Below are 18523 nucleotides of genomic sequence, written 5' to 3' on the forward strand. Positions count from 1 at the left end.
GCCTTTCGGGTTACATGGGGCAGCCGCCACCTTTCAGAGACTAATGGACCATATGTTGCGGGACCACCATGAATACGCAGCCGCTTACATAGATGATATTGTCATTTTCAGCAGGTCGTGGGAGCAACACCTCGAGCACGTCGCAGCTGTTCTAGAGACGCTCAGACGGGCGAACCTGACGGCTAACCCAAAAAAGTGCCATTTCGGGGAACGGGAGGTCTCGTATCTAGGATATACGGTGGGGAGAGGCCAACTCAAACCCCTGCTGAGTAAAATCCAGGCAGTCCGGGACTACCCGATTCCGACCACAAAGAAACAGGTCCGCCAGTTCCTTGGGCTAGCCGGTTCGTAGCTAACTTCGCGACAGTAGCCGCACCCCTAACGGACCTCACCAGGAAAGGGCAGCCCCAAAATGTGAGATGCACAGAGCAATGCAACAACGCCTTCGAAAAGCTGAAATACGAGCTCACCCACGCCCCAGTACTGGTTCAGCCCGATTTTAATAAGCTGTTTATCTTACAGACCGACGCGTCGGACCTAGGGCTGGGGGCTGTGCTCGCCCAGGAGGAGGAGGGGGCCGAACACCCAGTGTTGTACCTGAGCCGGAAACTGTTCCCTCGGGAAAAAGGCTACGCCACTATTGAAAAGGAAGCCTTGGCCCTTAAATGGGCCGTTGACTCTTTACGATATTTCCTCTTAGGTTCCAAGTTCACGCTGGTGACGGACCACGCACCCCTCCGGTGGATCCAGGGGATGAAGGATACGAACCCCCGCATATTGCGATGGTACCTGAGTTTGCAACCATACAAATTCGAAGTAAAACATAGGTCAGGTACTGCAAACGGGAATGCCGACTGTTTATCGCGGATACCGGAAGGGGGGACCGGGGGGGAGGCAGGGGTAGAAAGGAGCCTAAGGGGGGAGGGGTGTGACGGGGCAGGCACATTGTCCGCGCCGCCCCACACTGAGACGGGGAACCCGGGAGCAGCATCCACGGCCGGGACGGCTGTCGGCCCGCTGGTTCACCCGGCGCCTGCCGATGACGTCACGGGAGGCGACGGGGAGGACGCTGGGAGGGGCGGGGCCTGGAGTCACGGGACCACGCCGGCCCCGGCGTCAGTAGGGGAGCGGGCCATTCAAAAGGAGACCAGCCGTGGGCAGAAAGGGGTAAACACCTGGGACGGGAGGAAGGACCCTGGCTCACCGGGAGGCCCACGGGAGACGCGTGAACCTCAGCGGCAGACGCCCCACCGGGGGAAGGGACTCCGGGTGAGTCTGTCTCCTCGCTGGGGAACGTGACGGGGATCTGGCCGGGAAGAAGCGACCCAGGGCGGGGCCGTGTACCCCGCGAGTGGAGGGTTTGGGGGAACTCAGCCCCCTCCACTGACTAGGGACTAGCGTCCCCGTCTTAGGGCCCTGGGTCGGGGCTCGGAGTGAGGGTGGGCCCGAGCCCCCTTCCCGGCGTCCTCGAGCCAGCACAGGCTCTGACACCCTATACTATCGGCCGGAAACCGCGGTTCGGCGGAAGGTCAGGAGGCCAGTCCTCTGTTCAGGACGTGGGGCCACCCGAACTCGGGGTGGCCGCAAGGGCAACGGGATACATGAGGTTAATGGCAATTGGGACAAATTACAACATGGTTTTACAAAAGGTAGATCGTGCCAAACCAACCTGATCTCCTTCTTTGAGAAAGTAACAGATTTGTTAGATAAAGGAAATGCAGTGGATCTAATCTACCTCAATTTCAATAAGACATTTGATACAGTACCACATGGGGAATTATTGGTTAAATTGGAAAAGATGGGGATCAATATGAAAATTGAGAGGTGGATAAGCAACTGGTTAAAGGGGAGACTACAGCGGGTCATACTGAAAGGTGAACTGTCAGGTTGGAGGGAGGTTACTAGCAGAGTTCCTCAGGGATCAGTTTTGGGACCAATCTTATTTAATCTTTTTATTACTGACCTCGGCACCAAAAGTGGGAGTGTGCTAATAAAGTTTGCGGATGACACAATGTTGGGAGGTATTGCCAATTCAGAAAAGGATCAGGATATCATACAGGAAGATCTGGATGATCTTGTAAATTGGAGCGATAGCAATAGGATGAAATTTAATAGTGAGACGTGTAAGGTTATGCATTTAGGGATTAATAACAGGAATTTTAGTTATAAGCTGGGGACACACCAGTTGGAAATAATGGAGGAGGAGAAGGACCTCAGAGTCCTGGTTGATCACAGGATGACTATGAGCCGCCATTGTGACATGTCCGTGAAAAAGGCTAATACGGTCTTGGGATGTATTAGGCGAGGTATTTCCAGTAGAGATAAGGAGGTGTTAGTGCCATTATACAAGGCATTGGTGAGACCCCATTTGGAATACTGTGTGCAGTTCTGGTCTCCCATGTTTAAGAAGGATGAATTCAAACTGGAACAGGTACAAAGAAGGGCCACTAGGATGATCCGAGGAATGGAAGACCTGTCTTATGAAAGGAGACTCAAGGAGCTTGGCTTGTTTACATTAACCAAAAGAAGGCTGAGGGGGGACATGATTGCTCTCTTTAAATATGTTAGAGGGATAAATACCAGGGAGGGAGAGGAATTATTTAAGCTTAATACCAATGTGGACACAAGAACAAATGGATATAAGGTGGCTAGTATGAAGTTTAGACTCGAAATTAGATGAAGGTTTCTAGCCATTAAAGGAGTGAAGTTCTGGAACAGCCTTCCAAGGGAAGTAGTGGGGGCAAAAGATCTATCTGGCTTCAAGATTAAGCTAGATGGGTTTATGAAGGGGATGGTTTGATGAGATAACATGATCTTGGCAACTAATTGACCTTTCACTATCAATGGTAAATAGGTCAATGGAGGGATGATAGGAGTTACTATAGAGAACTTTCTGGGTGTTTGGCTGGTGAGTCTTGCCCACATGCTCAGGGTTTAGCTGATCGCCATATTTGGGGTTGGGAAGGAATTTTCCTCCAGGGTACATTGGCAGAGGCCCTGGAGGTTTTTCGCCTTCCTCTGTAGCATGGGGCACGGATCACTTGCTGGAGAATTCTCTGCATCTTGGGGTCCTTAAACCATTTGAGGACTTCAATATCTGAGAGATAGGTGAGAGGATTATTCTAGGAGGGGTGGGTGAGATTCTGTGGCCTGCACTGTGCAGGGGGTCAGACTAGCTGATCATAATGGTCCCTTCTGACCTTAAAGTCTATGAGTCTAATGTGCCGGGTGGGGGGGCCCTCATGGCCAGAGCCTTGGCCATCCAGCTATAGATGTCGGTATTTCACCTCTGGGAGCAGACATCCTGCAGGGTGTCTTCCTCACCCCACAGCTCCAAGAAGGACAGGATCTCTGCCCCGGACCAAGATGGTGCACGATGTTTGGTGCCCCTGGCTGGGTCCTGGTGGTGCTCCCTGTGAGGGCTGGGGGGCTTGTGGCTGGGCCATAGCTCCAAATGTGGGTGGCAGTCAGAGCCACATGGTGAGGTGCAGCTCCCAGGACCGGCTTCCTGCCATAAGGCTTGTCCTGGGTTGTCACTTTATTGGATTTTATAATGAGCAGACAGATCACTGCTGCAGTCATGGGGGGGGGGGGGGGTGCCCCAAGGGGGGGGGTGCCCCAAAGCCTGTACAAAGGGGGTCATGTGAGGTGTCGAATGAAAGCTTATGTTCTACTGATTCTATGTATGAAACTCTTGTGCTTGTATGGTGTTTGTATGTGGGGTTATGAATATGGGCTCTGTGCTGGTACTGTGAATGTTCTCTGTCTGAGACAGAGCAATGGGCCTGGACTGCCTGTTGTAAAGAAGGAATGTCCAATGAATAACCGTGCTAATTAGCACGGCTCCAGGGACAAGGACTCTCAGGGTGGCCCAATACACACCCGAGAAATGCATCTGGAAACCTACAAACCAATCTGTATCTCATGGCTGCTAGCATGTGAAACATGCCATCATGTGACCAGCTCCAGCTTGAGAGACACCAGGAATGGATATAAAATGCCATGAGGTGGACTCCATCTTATCTTCAATCTGGCTACTGATCCCAGATACAGCCTTCCTAGGGACAGAGAGCTGGGAAGGATTGCTGACCCATCCTGACATAGGATGTACACCAGAGACTTCTAAGATAGCAGTTTGTAACATCTCTGTTGAGAGCCTGCATCAAGAACTTGGTGATTGGTGCATGTAATGTATTCTCCTTAACAACCTTACTCTCAACCTTTTCTTTCTTTTATTAACAAACCTTTAGATTTTAGATTGTAAAAGATTGGCCCAGCGTAATCTTGTGGGTAAGATCCAAAGTATAAATTGACCTGGGATCTGTGGCTGGTTCTTTGGGACCAGAAAGACCTGTTTGGGGTAGGTGAGATTGGGTTCTATAACCCCTCACCTGTGTGCAGGCCCGGGGCTGATTGTGGCACAGGGAGAGCTGGGGTGTCTGAGGGGTTTTGCTTGTGAGGCTTCCTGCTGGCTGGATTGGCAGCTGAAGTACTCAGTGTGACTGCTTTGTGGCCTATTTGGGAAAGTTCTCCAGTCTAGGGCTGTAAGTAGCCCTGGTTTTGAGCAATTTGCCCTGAGTGGACGCCCTCAGCAGTGCCCAGACCCGGCCCAGTCCGTCACATGGGTGCCTGCAGCTTTAAGAGCTGGCAGGAGACAAGAACTATAGAGTTGTGATTAGTTTGGATGGAGTGGCCAGCAGGGCACCTGTGTTTTTTCCTGGAGGCCTCTTCTTTCAAAAGAACTCCCTCTTCTGCTTCCACACATGCCTTTTTCTGAAAAAGCCTTTTTGGAAAAAGGCTTCTTCCTTCTAAAATGAGGTTTACCGCTGTTGGAAAACCCCCTCTGTTCTTTCGATTTACTGTCGAAAGAACTCAGTAGCAGTGTGGACGCTACTGAAAAATATTCTTTTTCCAGAAAATCGGCCATACCCTCAGTTTGAAATTCCTATCTGCATTTCATTGACTGACTGCCCAAAGCCCCCTCCTTCAGGTGCAGCTCCAGTTGCTTAACCCTTTCCTCACTCTTCAGGTAAGTCAGACTCTCCTTTGCAGCTCCAATTTATGACACCACGTATTTAAGGTCTCTGGCAGGCCCCCACCTTCTGCACTCAGAGTGCCAGAATGGGGAACAGCCTTGACAAGTGCATACTACCAAAATGAGCTAATTCACCTTTATAACATACTGCATTTAATCTACATGTGGTAATGAACCATAACATTTTGTTGGTGACTTTCTATTTTATTAGAAGATTTCAAAAGTTACAATAATCAAGATTCTCAGAGGAGTATTGTAGGGGAACCTGGATGGCCCTGCCTTGACCAAAATAACAATGTCTTCCTTGTCCAAAGTACAAATCTCTAATAAAGCAGAACCCAGGCCTGTCTCAAGTCTGGTGCACCTAGTATGCAGGCAAGGCTGGGGAGCTTTGAGGAGCAGGAATGTTTTGCATAATCATGCATGTTCAGCACAGTACAGTGAGACCACGCCAAGAAGATCAGGAGCAACCTGGTACTGGTACATACTATTTCTGATAAGCAAAAAATTCCAGATACAGCCATAAAACTGTTAACCAAGCACAGGAGTAGCAGGATGTACCCCAAATACGGGCATAAAGATGCCTTACACAATATGTAATCGATTGGTAGATATTATTAGAACGACTGAGTCAAGTATAAATATAGGTGTAGAAAAGGTAATCAGTGGGAGGGATTGGTAAGGTGTCTCCACTTCATCAGATACATTGGAATGGAAATTACAGTCAGAGTTATATTTATATGTGTGGGTGTATGTGAAGGGGCGGTGCTGCCTGGCACTGAAGCCCCGGGAGCTCCCCTGGCCCAGCTGGCTGAACAGGCCCCACCCCCATGGCCCTGTTGGGCATGCTCAAGAGGGAGGCTGGGGATAAAAGCCCAGGCAGACAGTCAGTCAAGGGGGATAGCCAGAGGGGCAGGAGGTCAGGGAGGAGCTCCTGAAGTGCACCAGCCACCGGAGCCACCCCAGCCCCAGTCCCAGCCGGGGAGACCATCGGACTGGGACTGACCCGAGGAGCAGCATGCAGAGGACAGTGCACAGCGTTGGAGGGGGTAGGAAGGAGCCCAGGCCAGAGGATTGACCTCCGGGAGCTTGGCATGTTCTGGCAGGCATCCCCGCCGAGCAGGCAGCGAAAGCTTTTGCTGCCATCAGGGCCCTGGGCTGGGACCTGGTGGAGTGGGAGGGCCCGGGTCCCCCTACCTCCCCACCCCAACACAAACGTGCTCCCTAGATTTTGGGGGAGAAGCTCGTTGAGGAAATAGGCTGAAAGGCCATCCACAACCCTACAGAGGGACCTGTACTTTGGGATTGGGCCTAGAGGGCCGTATATACCCGTGGAAGATGACTTGTACTTTGGGGAACTGGGCCTATAAGGCCGTATATGCCCTAAAATAGGGGCATCTGTGTGAAACTAAGGGCAGCCCTGTCCGAAGGGGGCCATAACCCAGCCGTAGAGGACATCTGGGTTACTGAGGGGCAGGCAACCCCTTGACAGTGTACAACAAGAGAAAGAAGTTACTTATCAAGATGCATGATCAGGACTTGCAGCAAGGTGATACATATATTCTGAAGATCTAGTCATGAAGAAGGAACCAAACAGCCAGTACCTGTATAATTCAGGACTAATGTCAGAGAGGGCATAATATCAAGACCAGTGTGGTGGTCTGAGGTTCTAAAAATGTCATAAGACAACCCCTTCTTCCCATTCATCCACCCCATGAGCCATCCAGAATGCTAATTAATTTCTGTATTTTGTATGATCCTGTCTGGTACTCAGACTCCAGCAGGGGTGTTACTCCGCAGGAAGTAGTCAACACTGTATGAGCCACATGGCCCTTCTTCAGTGCTAGGAACTTAATCAAGGGAACTCTGACCCTTGCTCTTCTTCTCAAATGCCCCTGAAAAATGTACAAATATTGTATCTTTCAATTCTGTATATCATATCCAATGTTCCTGATATAATCTGACTCCTATTGAAATCCAGACAACCCTTTTCAATGGGAGCAGAAGTGGGCAGTCTGCTTAGTAGGCCTGTAAATAAGTAATTTCAAATGAATGCTATATAGTGAAGCTATATATTGATTCCACCACCGCCTAGGGAGGTTGTGGAATCTCCATCCCTAGAGGTGTTTAAGTCCTGGCTTGACAAAGCCCTGGCTGGGATGATTTAGTTGGGATTGGTCCTGATTTGGGCAGGGGGCTGGATTCGATGACTCCTGAGGTCTCTTCCAGCCCTAGGATTCTATGAAGGAACTACAAACTGCATAATTAAGGAATTGATGAGGGTCAGTGTTATGTCATTGAATCATATTAGTCAAGGCTTTCAAATTTCAACTGTCATGTGTCAAAGAGATTATGCCCTTGCTATACAATAAGTGGCAATTTCATCTATGGGGAACAATATGCAGCAGAGCATCTTTATAAATGAAAGGGCTGATCAGAAAAGGACAACTATACTAAACAACAGGGAAGGATGTGTGTCTATTAGCAGGAGGGTCTGATTATTCAGAGGGGCTGAGCTCAGGAGCAGCCACCGAAATTCAGGATGCTGCCAGGGCTCAGCACTTCTGCAAATCAGGCCTTGAATATTATACAGTCAAGGTCTTTGAGTGTGCCTCAGAGGCTCGCAGTGTCCCTACCACTGCTGAGAAGGCAAGGGTATCCTGCTCCAAGAGCCCTTTTCATCATCGGCCAGTCTGGGTTTTGGAGGTCATCCCTCTGATAGTCCCAAGGGTCCTTCTTTCCTTCCTTGGCAGCCGACTAGCCAGGAGGAAAATTGGGGGGGAACCCGGTCCCACCCACTTGCTCCAGGTTCCAGCCCAGGGCCCTATGTGGTAGCCCCAAGTGGGGCTGTGAGACCTGGGCCTTGCCCCACTGACTAGCAGCCCCTCCCTGGGCCACTTCCCCAACCACTCCTTGGGTACTTCCTCCCTGGTGTCTTGGAACAGGCCCTGTTAGCTTGCTCCGGGCCAGGCCTCTGGTCTGCCCCTTTTCTCCTTCTCCCTGCCTTGCCTGAGGGAGGGTTATTTATGGTGTGCCCATGAGACTTAACTGGCTCAGGTGTCCTAATGGCTGGGCTGCAGTCTCTGGAAGCCTACTCCGGGAACATAAACCCACACACCCAACTCCCTGGCTATGTCTACAGTGGCGGGTTGTTGCGCCAGAAATATGCAAATGAGGCTAAGCGTGGAATATCACCGAGCCTCATTTGGCTTTAGCTCATTAAACAATGGGCCATTCATTTGAGTGTTGTTCAGTGGAACTGGAATCATTGGGATGCCTCCTTCTGAATGTACAGGACTGTGAGCACATATCTAGCAACTTGTGGAATTAAATTCTTGGGAAACTTGGTTCATTAAAAGCATAAACACATTTGAACCATATAGGTTATAACTACTAGGTATTAAAAACAAAACTAAGCATAAGCTCAACATGAATTGTTTGTCCAGCCTCATGCTGGCTGTTCTTCAGGACTTCGTAGTTTGCTTCACTTATCGCTGGCAGGTCCTTCTGGGCCGCAGCTGGTACCTTGGCCTCGGTCGTTCAGGATCGTCTGCTTCAGGGCTTGGATTGCCGGTACCAAGCCTGCGCTGATCCTCGTCTACTTCTGGACCTGGATTTCTGGTACTAGGCCTGCGCTGATCTTCGTCTGCTTCTGGACTTGGGTCTCCGGTACTAGGTTTGCGGTGCTCCTTGTTGGGGCCGACTTCTGTAGGGGCCAGGACGGGTTTGCAGTGGGATGCGTGAATCCAGGTGGGCAATCCTTCGCACTTTACAGCAGTATGGGTGGTCAGAAGGACTTGGTAGGGACTCTTCCACCTGGGTTCCAGGGCAGTCTTTCGCTGGTGAACTTTCACGCAAACTTAGTCTCCTGGTTGTAGTTTATGGCACGGCTTAGTCGGGGCCTCTTGGAAGGCGTCCTTAACCTGTGAATGATAGGACTGTACACACCTCATAAGTTCCTGACAATACTTGACTATGCTTCCTTTAATGAGTATGGCATCAGCTAAGTTAATGTCTGGGCTGCTTAACAGTCTCATAGGTCGGCCACATGCAATCTCATGTGGACTGAGTCTAGTTTTCTGATTAGGAGTGGCTCTCATGCTCATTAGGGCAATCGGGAGTGCTTCTACCCATGTTAAACTAGAGTCTTCACATATCTTAGCAAGTTTGTTCTTTAAAATCTTTTTACGCTTATCATCAGGCAGAATCACCTTCAAAAGCAGATCAAGGTCTTGCCAGTTAGGATCATAAGACTGTATTACTAGTGCTAGTTCTGCTTTAAATTTTACTGGGTCCTCTTCTACTGAGGGAAAATCTTTGGCCATGGCGTGTAATTCGGTTTTGGTCCAGGGTTGGTAAACCCGCATACGCCCTCCTTGTGGGTTTGGGACTTCCCGTAAAGGATAAGCAGCGACGGGGCTATTATTCCCTGATTCAATACGTGCTACTGATCGTTGTCCCTTAGGAGTTGCTGGCTGGAGGAGAATAGTGCTTCCCCTAGAAATCTTATATGTAATCGGGAACACTCTTGTTCCTTGTTTTTCCTTCTCAGTCACAGCCTGGCTTCTTGAAACTACTTGGGGCTCAGGAGCTGAAAGTGGGTCTGGTACTGGCGGGGGATTCCACGCGGGGCACAGGACATCATTCATGTCATCCTGTGAATCGGGGTTTGGGAGACAAGGATACAATTGCCGAACAGGTGGTGCACTAGGCTTAGTTATCACTGCTTTTGATTGAGTGCCAGCCTCTTTCAGCAGTTTAATCTGTGTTTGCAGTTTTTCCTGAGTATCTTTAAAGCTTCTTAATTGAGATTCTTTCTGCCTTTTAAAAGTTTCTTCATACCATGGTAGATAGGCAGACCATTGCAGATCGGGAGTTTTCGCTCCACGACCCTCAAGAGCCTCCCTTAAATGTAAAATTTTAGTTACATCAAAAGTCCCTTTCAATGGGAATTGCAATTTTGGGTCATTTTGAGTATACAAATTCCACTTATCCAGAAACTTGCAAGTATTTTTCCCATAGTGGGTATACATAAAGAAAGCCGGACTGTCCTTAGAAGGCACTGGAATTCCTGTAGACTGACCTACCCCCATTTTCTGCGCGCGCGCTTAATTCTGTAAGACACCGAACTAAAGTCCGCCTGCTTACACCATATTCTGCAAGTCACCGAATCAGGATCCGCCTGCTCGCTCTGCGAGTCACCGAATCAGGATCCGCCTGCTCGCTCTGCGAGTCACCGAATCAGAATTCGCCTGCTTGCTCTGCAAGTCACCGAAACAGGATTCGCCTGCTTGCTCTGCGAGTCACTGAATCAGGATCCGCCTGCTCGCTCTGCGAGTCACCGAATCAAGAATTCACTTGCTCGCACTGGTCCCCCCCCTTTTTGTTGCGAGGCACTGGACTCAAGGTCCACCTGCCTCGCAGGGGTTTCCGGCACTTGCCCCAGCCCAGCAGAACACTACGTTCTGGCGCTTGGAGACAGCCTGGCGGAATGGGGCACTATGGCCTGGGGTTAGCCTCAGAGGTCAGTACTACGCCCACAAATAACAGAGAGAGACAACAAAGCTTCCCCACAGTTCCGTGTGCCGAGAGAGAGTAATGGCACCACACCAGCTTTTAGCGTCCGAACACAGAGGGTCCAGTGCATGGCTGCCTCACTAGAGACACCGGTGTGCCCTTTTGGAACTGTGACACATAAGACAGGCCTAATAGACAAAGACAGACACAGACAGACAAAAATGTTAGCCGCTCCACAAAATTGAATTCCGTAGCTCCCCTTACCCCAATGGCCGACCATCACTCCAAATCCTAAGCCCTCACTAGGAGATTTCGTAACCGGTATCTCCTTACCTTCTATTGAGCGCTCTGAGAGGTTTGGAAGTGGAGTGCCGGTCCGTCCATATGGGCAAGTGGCGCGTTAGGAATCTCAGTAGAACCTCCAAATTGTCGAAGCAAACGCTTCACTCAGTTTACGCGGCTAAACAGACAGTTTTATTGGCCAATAAAAGCAAAGTGAGCCAAACGTGGTCTCAGCAAAGCTGGGTCCAGTAAGGCTACTTAATACAATCAATCCTAGTATCTTTATACCCTTAACCAAACAGTCTGACGTCAGGGCATCTAATTACAGAAATAATCAATTAGACTAGGAAAAACAAAGCCTTATCAACATGATGGCGGACAGGTACGAGGGAGTACCTCTCCTCTCTGAACCAGCCCAATTAACACATTCCAATAGCACATCTGTCTTGGCCTGGCACATGGGGTGATAGAAAGTTCACTCTGGCCTACGTGCAAAGACAAAAAGCTGAAATGGTTTCTGTTATACAAGATGGCTTCTAGCTAAACATAAACTAACTTCATCAATACCTAATGAGCCGCCATTTTTGCGGAAGAGGCTCTTGCGCCAGAAGTCTACACTGCCCCTTCTTGTGCAAGAAAAACCCTCTTGCGCAATGCCACTATGCTGATTATTTTCAGGAATAATGGCATTGCGCAAGAGGGTTTTTCTTGCGCAAGAAGGGGCAGTGTAGACGCTCCTTCTGGCGCAAGAGCCTCTTCCGCAAAATGGCGGCTCATTAGGTATGCAAATGAGGCTCGGCGATATTCCACACTTAGCCTCATTTGCATATTTCTGGCGCAAGAACCTGCCAGTGTAGACATAACCCCTGTGTACCTGCCTTGCACACGTTCTCCTTCCCCTGCACTCCTCCTCCTCCTCTTCCTTTGGGGGGGGGGGGGGTTACTACTGTTGTGGCAGGTAGGCCTTAGCTACACCCTTATTCTGGGCGAGGCCCCCTTTTCTCTTGACCTGCTTTGCTTGCAGGCAGCTTCCTCCCCCACCCCTTCACCACAGCTAGCCATTGAGGGTGCTGGGTGTGGGGGTGGGTGGGGGGGGGCCTCTGCTGCCCTGGCTGGGGGAAGGGAGGACCCACCTCCCATCTTCTAGGGGGTCTACCTGTCCCTTCCTTCTTCACTGCTGCAGTCCTGGACTCTACCTTTCCTGCTGCTGCTTCTCCCCCTGGGGCAGAGGAGGTAAGGGGGCTGCTTTAGGGCAGCCCCTGGGGTCCTCTCTCCCCACAGCTTGCTCTGTGTTTGGGGGAGGGGAGTTTAAGGGGCCCATTTTCATCATGGTTCCTGGGTGGGGGCTGGTGCAGCTCTTTTGGGGTGCTGGGGGTGGGGTTTCACCTCCCCCTGGTTCCCCTGCATTTCTGCTACTGCTCCCTCCCCAGACCCAATTGCTGCAGGGGCCCCTTCCATTCCTGGCCCCACTGTTTGCCTCCCTGCCCCTCCTTTGCTCTGCTGGGTCCTGCAGCAGGTGCCGTGGGTCTGCCACTCAGGCGCCCGTGGGCACACTGGTTCCCTTCCCCCAGCCGTGTCTAGCTGCCCCCCTCCTCACCACCTGCTCTCTCTCTCTCCACTATTCCCCCCCTCTCATGTGCCCAGTCCCCTGACTTTTCTTTGTTTAGCGCCTGAGCTTCCCCTTCCTTTCTTAGTTACCACCCCCCATACACACAGTCTCACTTATGCCCATGTTCTTTAAATAATTTACCCCCTCATCTCCCCAGTGCAGCTGGAGGAGCCAGTTTTACCATCCTGTGCTGTGAGTTGTACCCCTTATTCCTTTATCCCCCTTCCCCAGTCTGTATTGCTGCCCTCCCACCCTGCTTCCAGCCTAGTGGGGGGAAGTGGTGAACCTTCTTCTTCCCCTCCCCTCCCCCCCTTTCCCCCTCCCCTGGTACTATTGTCCTCTCCCAACTGCTTATTCTTGTCCTTCCCTACCCGCCCATGACCACAATGGAGGGGCTGTCTTGCAACACCCCTGCCACCCCTTCCCCACCCCTCCTCACATCTACCTCTGCCAATGCCGACCCCTCTGAGACTGCCGGGCTACCCACCAATACAGTGGAGTGAAGTGACTCCCCCCTGGCCCAGCTCAGAGAGACACTCAGGACCCCCGATGCCCGGGAGGGCACTGGCCCTACCATCATCAGTGGCCCTGATGGTCCAGACCCTGGGGTCACCCCTCCTCCAACTGTGACCACTGTCAATCCCGCTTGGGCTCCACAGGGCCCAGATGAGCGAGTGGGTGCCGCTGCCACTGCAAAAAGCAGCAAGGCCAGGCCTGCCAAAGAGGGCAGGGGGTTAGCGACAGGACTCAGACAGGGCCTATCTCGGGGGAGAGTTCTCCCTCTCCCCAGCTGCCCATCCCCTGTCCTCCCTCGCCCTCCCACTGCTGACCTTGTCCCCTGGCTCTTCCCCCATTCAGGCCCAGCCTTCCCCCTCCGAGGGCTGGGAGCTCGCCATGAGGAGGCGCCACAAGCATGCCTGGTCTTCCACCGCACCTGTTGAAGGGGAGGATACACTCCTTGTTCCTCTAGGGGTGGACGTCGGAGCCGGCCCTCCGTTTGAGCCCCCGGATGCTACACAATACCACAGGGCGGCTGAGGTGACCGCAGCAGTTGCGGGAGGGGTAAATGCCTCCTTCCTGGAGTTCCTTGATGAGGAAGTGTCCATGGAGGATGCGCCCACCATCCCCACTTCCACTGTGGAGGCGACCACTGACCCTGCCACCGACAAAGGCAACCACCTGGTGGCGGGCAGCAGACTCGCCTTCCTCTTGCTGGAGGTTGAGGCTTTAGGGTTGACCCCGGCTGCTTCAGAGGGGGATCACCATGTTCTGGAGGGACAACATCTGTCCTCTCCTTCTCCTTCCGACACACCACTCTCCCTTTTCCCTGCCTCCAGGTTGCCCCAGGGTGCGACCGTCAGCAGTGCTTTGTCCATGGCCAGTGAACCCCTGGGCGCTTCTAGCGGGTGGGAGCTCCCATCATTCCCCATCACCCCCGGCGTCAGGGCCTCCGGCGCTGCGGAGATACTAACTTCCCCCACCACAGCTACCAATCTCCTGCCCTGCGAGGAGGTACCGAATTCCGTTGCCTCTTCCGCTGAGGTTTCTGACCCTGCTCCTACTCTTAACCCCTGCCCCACTCCTGTTCCCTGCTCAGCCCCTCTTCCAACTGAACTTCCCACTCCTACTCCTGTTTCCCTTCCCTAATCCCCCCCAAGGCGTAGCGAGGGTGTTAGGCTCCCGGGTGGCAAAGGCAAAATTGGCGCCCCCTCCTGCTAAATGGTGGGGCCCCGAATGGTGGGGCGCATAGCTGAGCTCGACCCTGGGAGGAGTGGGGGGAGCTTGTACCGAGTCTTACCCGACCCCCTCCAGTTTGGGTCTGGGTCCCGCATGCACTAATCCTTTGGCAGAGGTGGAGGGAGTCGGGCTGGGGGCAGAAAGGTGGGGAGGAGGTAGCTCCAGCTGGTGGTGGCAGGCAGAGGAGGAGCAGGTGAGCAGAGGGATGACAGGGGGAGTGTAGGGGGACTATACAGGCATCTCACTAGTGTGGCACCCAGAGGCCACTTCCCCCTCCCTCCTCACTACACCACTGTAAATAATCCACCTCTTAGGCTATTTATTGTTTAATGAATTACTTATTTTACTAACGACAGACATATAAATTACTGTATATAGTTTTGTGGTTTACATTCTGTTAAATATTTTTTTCTCTTTAATTTGTTCATATCCCATTCTCATTAGGTTCATGTCTTTTACATACAAAATGTCAAATTCTTAAATATGTAAGTTTTATAAAACATGAGAAGTGAATGTTATACAACCTAAATATGAATTTCATCACTATATTTCATTTAAGCATTTAAAACCACTGTTATAGCAAATGAGTAACACGTTGCTTTAATGAATAAAAGTAAAAAAGATTTTGAGCATATCAAATTTATTGTAATCGAGAGGTAGCCATGTTAGTCGAATCTTGGGAAAACAAAAAGAAAAAAAAGTTATGTAGCACTTTAAAGACTAACAAAAGACCTAATAAATTTATTATAAGCAATCTGTAATGTTTCCTAACTGCCCATTTACTTACCTAGTTAACCTAATTGTTTTTCACATTATCGCACAGCAAAAAACTACACGAGAGTTATCAGTGTAAGAGATTAACTTACCTGTTAAAATAACACTCCAAAAAACTTTTAAATAAAACTCACACACAACACACACCCTCGCTTTCTTGAAGGCACTTGAATCAATAAGTAGCCTAAGGCTGAGGATACCCTGCAAGCGTGGCTTTCTGTCTGCCATGAGGACTTTTCCCTTCAGGCTGCCATGAGATTCTATCCTTAAGTAAAATAGTAATAGAGATGTAGCCGTGTTAGGCTGGTCTTTCTGAAACAAAAGACAGGACTATGGAGCAGTGTCACGTTACTGATTACTGCTGCACCCATAGGTGGGGGTGCTGGCCCCAAAAAATGGTATAAAAGGGGGGCCATGTGGGGTGTTGAATAGAAGCTTGTTATCTGATAATCCTATGTAAGCTGTTCATGTGTTTGTATAATGTCTGTGTGCGTAGTTAGGAATCTATAATTTGTATGGATACTGAATATTTCCCTGCATGTGGTTGAGCATTGGGCAGGGCCTGGCCTATGGACATGCTAATTAGCGAGGCCCTGTGGGACAATGGCACTCAATGGGCCAAGGACACACCTAAAGAATGAGTGGTGACTCATACCTAAGGGCTACCAGCAGGCAACACAGGAATAAGGTGGACCAGGTGACCTGCTATAGCCAAGAAGAGACCAGGAAGGAGGGATAAATAGGCCATGTGGTGGTCTCCGTCTTGTTCTCAGCTCAGCACTTCATCCCAGAGGCAGCAATGCAGGGATCGAAGTGCCGGAAAGACCTGTGGACCCATCCTGACTCTAGGATGTGCAACAAGGACTTTTAAACCAGCAGCTGTAACATCTCTGCTAGAGCCTGCATCGAGAACTGGGAGATTCGGTGCATGTAACGTACTATTCTTTAACAACCTTACTCTCATGCTTTTCTTTCTTGTGATAGTAAACCTTTATATATAGATTCTAAAGGATTGGTTCAGTGTGATTTGTGGGTAAGATCCAGAGGGTAAATTGACCAGGGATCTGTGGCTGGTTTCTTGGAACCGGACAGGACTTGTTCGGGGTAGGTGGGATTGGGTGCTAAGACCCCCCCACCTGTGTATGAGGCCCAGAGCCATCTGGGGCACGGATATTGCTGAGGTGTCGGAGGCAGGCTGCTGAAGTGCTCTGTGGGACTGGTTTGTGGCCTGTTTGGAGAGGTCACCAGTCTGGGGGCTGTAAGGAGCCCCGAATTTGAGCAATTCGCCCTGAGCAGACGCCCTCAGCTGTGCCCAGACACGGCCCGGTCCATCACAAGCACTTTAAAGTGCTGCATAGTCCTGTCTTTTATCCTTAAGTAAAGGAGAGAGGTCTCTCTGAGCCGCTCTTCCAAATTTCACACAAGCCATTCAACTGAAGCCATACATATCAAGATTCAAGGCCAACTTTGCCTTGAGCAGACTTCCTCTCCAGGTGTTCACAATCACAACATCCAAACATGTATAGGACTTTTAGTTGAGAAAGCCACATTAATCCCAAGTCTCTGCTATGACTGGGAGATGGAAAATCGGCAACAAAACGTGGGGTGATCTATCCCTTCAGTAATGCCAACTCCTTTAGAATTGAGGCTCTGATTATCCCGCACCAGCTGAGGTAGAGCGTGCACTGTGTGCACGTCTGATACATTTTTACCAAAACTGCTGCCTGCCCAACTCGCCAAAGGAGAAAGGAAACAGGGAGGCAAAAAGGAATGGAATAGCACAGAACCTTTTTTATAAGCTTCAAAGGGGTAGCTGAGTTAGTCTGTAACAGGAAAAACTTAAAAAACAACAGAACAGTCTAGTAGTACTTTAAAGACTAACAAAACGTAGATCAGAAGTAGGCAAAAGGGCCTCCGTGGGTCGGATCCGGTCTGCGGAGGCCCTGCTGCTTCCCCGCCCCCAGGCCAATTAGGGCTTGGGGTGGGTGAGCATGTGAAGCTTTCTCTGCTCTGCCCCCACTCAGCGAGCAGTACACGGCACTTCCAAGCGCCATGTACTCCTCGCAAGGCAGGAGGAGGCTTCCTGCGCTCCCCCGCCCTCAAGCCTTGATTGGCCTGGAGGTGGGGGAGCGCACGAAGCCTCCTCCTGCCCTACCAGAGACATGGGTGCCTAGTGGGAAGGAGGAGGCAAAGGGGCTCCCCCACCCCAGACCAATGATGGTCTGGGTAGCCCCACTCCTTCCTGTTTAGTCCCCACCCCTTCCGTGGTGGCCCAGTGCTACTTCAAAAATGTTTGAAGTGTCCCCCGGGCAAAAATTATTGCCCACCCCTTACGTAGATGGTATCATGAGCTTTTGTGGGTGGAAGTGGGTTGTGCCCACAAAAGCTCATGATACCATCTATATCAGGCATGTCAAACAGGCTTCTGGCGGGCTGCATGTGGCCCAATCAAAATTTGTTGCGGCCTGCCACAAGATTTTATAAAAGAATAAAATGTGGCCCACTGGCCGCTTGGAGCACATGGCCAAGTGCAGATCACGGCTGGCTGGGCTGCTCTGCACAGGCATCAAGTGCCTGCTCACAGCTGGCTGCTGTGCTCTCACCTCCCCAGCGCCTGAGGAAGAAATGTGTGGCGGCAGCGACACTGGCTCTGGGACCCAGGCATTAGGTATGGGGGAAGGGTCTGGGAGTGCCTGGGTCTGGGGGAGGGAGGAGGCATTGGGTTAGAGGGGGTTCTTTGGGGGAACAGAGGGGAATTGGGTTAGAACGGGGATATGGGAGTGCCTGGCAGTGGAGGGGGATATGTTGTTAATGTTTTGGTTTTTATTTATTTATTTCCAGATAAAATCACAAAATGTATATTAATTTTATATCAAATATATGTCAATTTTTTGCAATTGCGTGAATAATTATATGTTTATGCAAAATCTCAAACTTACAAAGTAGCTGAAATTTTCACAGAAGCCTGCTCTATTTGATTGACCATGGTCTATACTTGTTTTTATTTCAACAAAACAAGTTGTGTCATATACAAAATTTAAAAGTACCTTAAATTTATATTTAAATTAAAAATTATTTTATGAGTAAATAACAATTTTACACATCAAATTATTGTACTATATTAAAACAAGACCTGAAAAATATTATAAAATATACCTAAAACATAATCTATAATAATAAATAATTACAACTTTCCAATGGAAGTACATTTTCTTTGGTGTCCCTGAAAGCTATCAGTTTTCATTTGTGGCCCTCAGTGGGCTTCAAGTTTGACATGCCTGATCTATATGTTTGTTAGTCTGTAAAATGTAACCAGATTATTATTTTTTTAAGTTTTTCCTTTTGGTATAAAGTATCTTTTAGTTAAAAAAATGATAAGTAACCCTAATGCACCCACCTCTCCCCCCAGAGCCAGCCCCTCACCAGCATCCCCCCATGCCAATGCTCTCACACAGAGCCATCCCCCCATCCCAATGCACTCATACCTCCCACAGAGCCAGCCCCCGCAGTCATAGAATCACAGAACCATAGAGCTGGCAGAGACCTCAGAAGGTCATCAAGTCCAGCCC

Source organism: Pelodiscus sinensis, chromosome 15, assembly GCF_049634645.1.
Source record: "Pelodiscus sinensis isolate JC-2024 chromosome 15, ASM4963464v1, whole genome shotgun sequence".
NCBI lineage: Eukaryota > Metazoa > Chordata > Testudines > Trionychidae > Pelodiscus > Pelodiscus sinensis.